Raw genomic sequence first — 6,207 nt, forward strand, 5'->3', positions numbered from 1 at the left:
GCTTTTACTAGTATTAATAGACTGATATAGATGTATGTATTGTGGGAAACAAACAAAAAAAGCAGCATCTCTGCTTTGTCTAACAGGGTAGTTGTATAATAAGAACAGTAATCTTTCCGCATTCAATAGTTGGAATTGTAAGAGTTGTTGCCTTGTCCCTTTCTCTGGGATTATCATTCTAATGGAATCCAGAAAGAACAAAACCCTGTCCTTAAACAGGTGCAAGATTATGAGCAAAAAGCATCCACAAAACATGCTTGACCAAATAACATGGAAAACAACCACTTTTTGTGCCGTATTAATTTACCATCCTTACAAACCACTTCATATAAAATGTACATGACTGTATTGTACACAACATAACCAAAATTATATGGACACCTGCTCGTCGACATCTCTTTCCAAAATCATGGGCATTAATGAGGAGTTGGTCCCCCCTTTGCTGCTATAACAGCCTCCAATCTTCTGGGAACGATTTCCACTAGATGTTGGAACATTGCTGCTGGGACTTGCTTCAACCACAAGAGAATTAGTGAGGTCAGGCACTGATGTTGGGTGATTAGGCCTGGCTCGCAGTCGCCATTCCAATTCATCCTAAATGTGTTCGATGGGGTTGAGGTCAGGGCACTGTGCAGGCTAGTCAAGTTCTTCCACACCGATCTCGACAAACCATTCCCTTAATGGACCTCGCTTTGTGGATGGGGGCATTGGCATGCTGAAACAGGAAAGAGTCCAATGGTGGTGAGCTTTACAGCACTTCAGCCCACACTTGGCATTACGCATGGTGATCTTACACGGTGCCTAAACCGGACGCGTCGCAAAATAAATGCACACATACATGTTATTCAATCATTGCACCTACACTGCTCGCACACGCCAATGAGCGTCTGCGTTGCCAGGCGCTAAAATAGATGTTGCTTCTATTTGTGACGCAGAACATGATGCAAGTCCTGCCTCTCCCATCTCCTCATTGGCTTTTAGAAGCATATACCCACGTGCCATCTCCTCATTAGTTATACCTACATGGGTGATTGAAAGATGAACTGAGGTCAGTTGTGATAATACACCTTATTATGAAAGTTAGCTGCCAATCACCATATAAAGTCCAAAGAAGAAAAAGCCTGGAAGGAGGACAGATGACTAGAAACGATTTGTTTTTGGACCATTTATGTGTGGATTAATTGTAGTAGAGGACCTTGTGCATTTCAGGTAAAATAACAACTCAATGTTTATATCCCAGGACAAATTATCTAGAAACTGCAAGCTAGCTAACTAAATTGCCATAAATGTTTAATGCTTTTCGACCTGTCCCCAAATTAATATAATTGGTGCAGAGTTTGTTTTGATATACAGTGGGGCAAAACAGTATTTAGTCAGCCACCAATTGTGCAGTTCTCCCACTTAAAAAGATGAGAGAGGCCTGTAATTTTCCTCATAGGTACACTTCAACTATGACAGACAAAATTAGATTTTTTTTTCTCCAGAAAATCACATGGTAGGATTTTTTAATGAATTTATTTGGAAATTATGGTGGAAAATATGTATTTGGTCACCTACAAACAAGCAAGATTTCTGGCTCTCACAGACCTGTAACTTCTTCTTTAAGAGGCTCCTCTGTCCTCCACTCGTTACCTGTATTAATGGCACCTGTTTGAACTTGTTATCAGTATAAAAGACACCTGTCCACACCCTCAAACAGTCACACTCCAAACTCCACTATGGCCAAGTCCAAAGAGCTGTCAAATGACACCAGAAACAAAATTGTAGACCTGCACCAGGCTGGGAAGACTGAATCTGCAATAGGTAAGCAGCTTGGTTTGAAGAAATCAACTGTGGGAGCAATTATTAGGAAATGGAAGACATACAAGCCCACTGATAATCTCCCTCGATCTGGGTCTCCACGCAAGATCTCACCCCGTGGGGTCAAAATGATCACAAGAACGGTGAGCAAAAATCCCAGAATCACACAGGGGGACCTAGTGAATGACCTGCAGAGAGCTGGGACCAAAGTAACAAAGCCTACCATCAGTAACACACTACGCCTTCAGGGACTTAAATCCTGCAGTGCCAGACGTGTCCCCCTGCTTAAGCCAGTACATGTTCAGGCCCGTCTGAAGTTTGCTAGAGAGCATTTGGATGATCCAGAAGAAGATTGGGAGAATGTCATAAGGTCAGTTGAAACCAAAATATAACTTTTTGGTAAAAACTCAACTTGTCGTGTTTGGAGGACAAAGAATGCTGAGTTGCATCCAAAGAACACCATACCTACTGTGAAGCATGGGGGTGGAAACATCATGCTTTGGGGCTGTTTTTCTGCAAAGGGACCAGGACGACTGATCCGTGTAAAGGAAAGAATGAATGGGGCCATGTATCGTGAGATTTTGAGTGAAAACCTCCTTCCATCAGCAAGGGCATTGAAGATGAAATGTGGCTAGGTCTTTCAGCATGACACACCCAAACACACCGCCCGGGCAATGAAGGAGTGGCTTCGTAGGAAGCATTTCAAGGTCCTGGAGTGGCCTAGCCAGTCTCCAGATCTCAACCCCATAGAAAATCTTTGGAGGGAGTTGAAAGTCCGTGTTGACCAGCAACAGCCCCAAAACATCACTGCTCTAGAGGAGATCTGCATGGAGGAATGGGCCAAAATACCAGCAACAGTGTGTGAAAACCTTGTGAAGACTTACAGAAAACATTTGACCTCTGTCATTGCCAACAAAGGGTATATAACAAAGTATTGAGATAAACTTTTGTTATTGACCAAATACTTATTTTCCAACATAATTTGCAAAGAAATTCATAAAAAATCCTACAATGTGATTTTCTGGATTTTTTTTCTCATTTTGTCTGTCATAGTTGAAGTGTACCTATGATGACAATTACAGGCCTTTCTCATCTTTTTAAGTGGGAGAACTTGCACCATTGGTGGCTCACTAAATACTTTTTTGCCCCACTGTATCAACCTGTGTGTTGTGATCGTGTTTAGTGTGGAGGGGGGACAAAATCAATTTGAGGTCACAGGCGCATGGCAACCAATTTTATGAGTCTCCCAATGAACAGTTCTTGTACGGACATTGCTTCCAGAAGCAGTTTGGAACTCGTGAGTGTGTTGCAACTGAGGACAGACGATTTTTACGCGCTTCAGCAGTCCCATTCTGTGAGCTTGTGTGGCCTACCACTTTGAGGCTGAGCCGTTGTTGTTCCTAGAGCTTTCCATTTCACAATAACAGCATTTACAGTTCACCGGGGCAGCTCTAGCGGTGCAGAAATTTGCCTGACTGACTTCTTGGGAAGGTGGCATCCTATGACGGTGTCACGTTGAAAGTCACTGAGCTCATCAGTAAGGCCATTCTACTGCCAATGTTTGTCTATAGAGATTGCATGGCGGTGTGCTCGATTTTATACGTCTGTCAGCAACAGGTGTGGCTGAAATAGCCGAATCCACTACACTGAACAAAAATAAACGCAACATGCAATAATTTCAAAGATTTTCATGAGTTACATGAGTTAGGTCCTAATCTATGACTGGGAAGATATGCATCTGTTGGTCACAGATACCTTTAAAAAAAATGGTAGGATTGTGGATCAGAAAACCAGTCAGTATCTCATGTCTCATGCAGCACAACACATGCGAAGTTGCTGGATATTGTCAGGAACTGGAACACACTGTCGTACACGTCAATCCAGAGCATCCCAAACATGCTCAATGTGTGACATGTCTGGTGTGTATACAGGCCATGGAAGAACTGAGACATTTTCAGCTTCCAGGAATTGTGTACAGATCCTTGCGACATGGGGCCGTGCATTATCGTGCTGAAACATGAGGTGATGGTAGCAGAGGAATGGCACGATAATGGGCCTCAGGATCTCATCACGGCATCTCTGCATTCAAATTGCCATCGATAAAATGCAATTGTATTTGTTGTCCGTAGCTTATGCCTGCCCATACCATAACCCCACCGCCACCATGGGGCACTCTGTTCACAACATTGACATCAGCAAACCGCTCACCCACATGACGCCATACATGTGGTCTGTGGTTGTGAGGCCGGTTGGACGTACTGCCAAATTCTCTAAAACAACGTTGGAGGCAGCTTATGGTAGAGAAATTAACATTCAGTTCTCTGACAACAGCTCTGGTGGACATTCCTGCAATCAATTTGCCAATTGCACGCTCCCACAAAACTTGAGACATCTGTGGCATTGTGTTATGTGACAAAACTGCACATTTTAGAATGGCCTTTTACTGTCCCCAGCACAAGGTGCGCCTGTGTAATGATCATGCAGTTTAATCAGCTTCTTGATATGACACACTTGTCAGGTGGATGTATTATATTGGCAAAGGAGAAATGCTCATGAACAGGGATGTAAACAAATTTGTGCACAAAATTTGAGAAATATACGCTTTTTGTGCGGATGGAAAATTTCTGGGCTTTTATTTCAACTCATGAAACATGGATCAACATGTTGCATTTATATTTTAGTTCAGTATAGTTTGAAGGGATGTCCACATACTTTTGTATAAATAGTGTACATAGGCTGGTCATCTAGGTTTGCACCTGTAGATTTTCCATCACCATGAAAAAAACAATGCACAACACAGTAATTGAGTACATTGAGACATCAAGTGGATTGTGATGAAGTGGCTCAGTTGGTAGAGCATGCTTGCAATGCTGGGGTTGTGGTTTCAATTCCCATGGGGGACTAGACCAGTAAGAAAATGTATGCAATCACTACTGAGTGAGTTACTCTGGATAAGTGTCTAGTAAAATGGAAAAGGAATGCATAGACCATTTAAGTTCAGACATAAGTTGCATTTGCAAAGTATTTCAAGAAACTAGAAAATATATCAATCAAGTATTTTTATATTACACAAGTATTATAAGATTAACTGTTTCCCCTTTACACCTGTAAGAACATTTCACGGCCCCTTGACCAATTAAAATAATTCAAAATATCTTGTCATCAAAACTCATGTCCATTGGCTCTCAAAGTTTTCCGTTGCTCCATGCGACGCAACTTGGGTCGAGATCTGTTTCTTGCTTTGCTCTTAGGAACAGGACACCATTGAAATGAGTGATTTCTGGGGTAGTGATAAGTGTGGAGGTGGGGCTGTCCCTCCCTGCAGCGGTGGTTATTCTTTGAAGTGCCTCATCAATCGCTCTGGCATCACTGAAGGCTAACTTCTTAAACCTGTGGTCAAGTGCAGCAGGTTTTGATTCTGTGGAACTTTCTGTCTATTGATGAACATAGGGTGTCCATCAACTCTGTCACATGTCGAGTGGTTACATTTGCTTCTCTCTGGCGGCTGGCTGTGATTCGCTGCAGACCCTTACACAGGAGTATCATTTGAGGATGTCACATAGCTGAAAAGAGAGAACAGTAACTTATTAGTTCCGGTTTATGTTTGTCTACTGATACTACATTCTCATCTACATATATAATACTGGATTAAATTATGTAGTAATAACTGCTTACTGTACCTCTCTCCACTGATCTCCACAGTGACCTGCTCAAAGGGTTCCAGGACTCTGTACACCTCCTCCTCCACCTCCCATTCCTCTTGGGTCAGATCATCAACAGATGCATTGACAATGGTCAGGGTAGAGATGATGGCATCCTTTGACTCAAGAAACCGCTTTAACATATAACATGTTGAATTCCACCTTGTAGTGCAGTCTTGTTCAGGCTTCAGCTCAGGCATCCCCTTCTGGCTTTGTGTAGACTTTAGTGTTTCAGCACCTACTGTGGTCCTGTGGAAGTACTCCACAGCTGCTTTCACTTTGTCCACAGTGGTCTTCACCTTCAGAGCATCTCTTACAATCAGGTGGATTGTGTGGGCAAGACATGGATGATGGGTAAATTGTAAAATGCCCATGGCTTTGGTTATGTTAGCTGCATTGTCGCTAACACAACATACCACTTTTCCATCTACTTGCCATTCTCTGACCACTCTCAACAGTTCCTCTGCCAAGTATTCTGGTGTGTCTGTCACTGAACTCAAAGCAGTCCAGAAGACAGCTCGACATCAAAATCTTCAATGAAGTGACATGTAACCGACATGTAAGAAGTGGTTACCCTTGATGTCCAGCAGTCAGTGGTGAGGCAAACTGCAGTAGCTTTTTGGACTCTTTCCCGCATTGAAGCCTGTGTGCTCTCATACAGTTGTGGAATAAGTGATTTTGAAAGGGTTTTCCTGCTTGGAATTGT

This window comes from Oncorhynchus kisutch, linkage group LG19, assembly GCF_002021735.2.
Source record: "Oncorhynchus kisutch isolate 150728-3 linkage group LG19, Okis_V2, whole genome shotgun sequence".
NCBI lineage: Eukaryota > Metazoa > Chordata > Actinopteri > Salmoniformes > Salmonidae > Oncorhynchus > Oncorhynchus kisutch.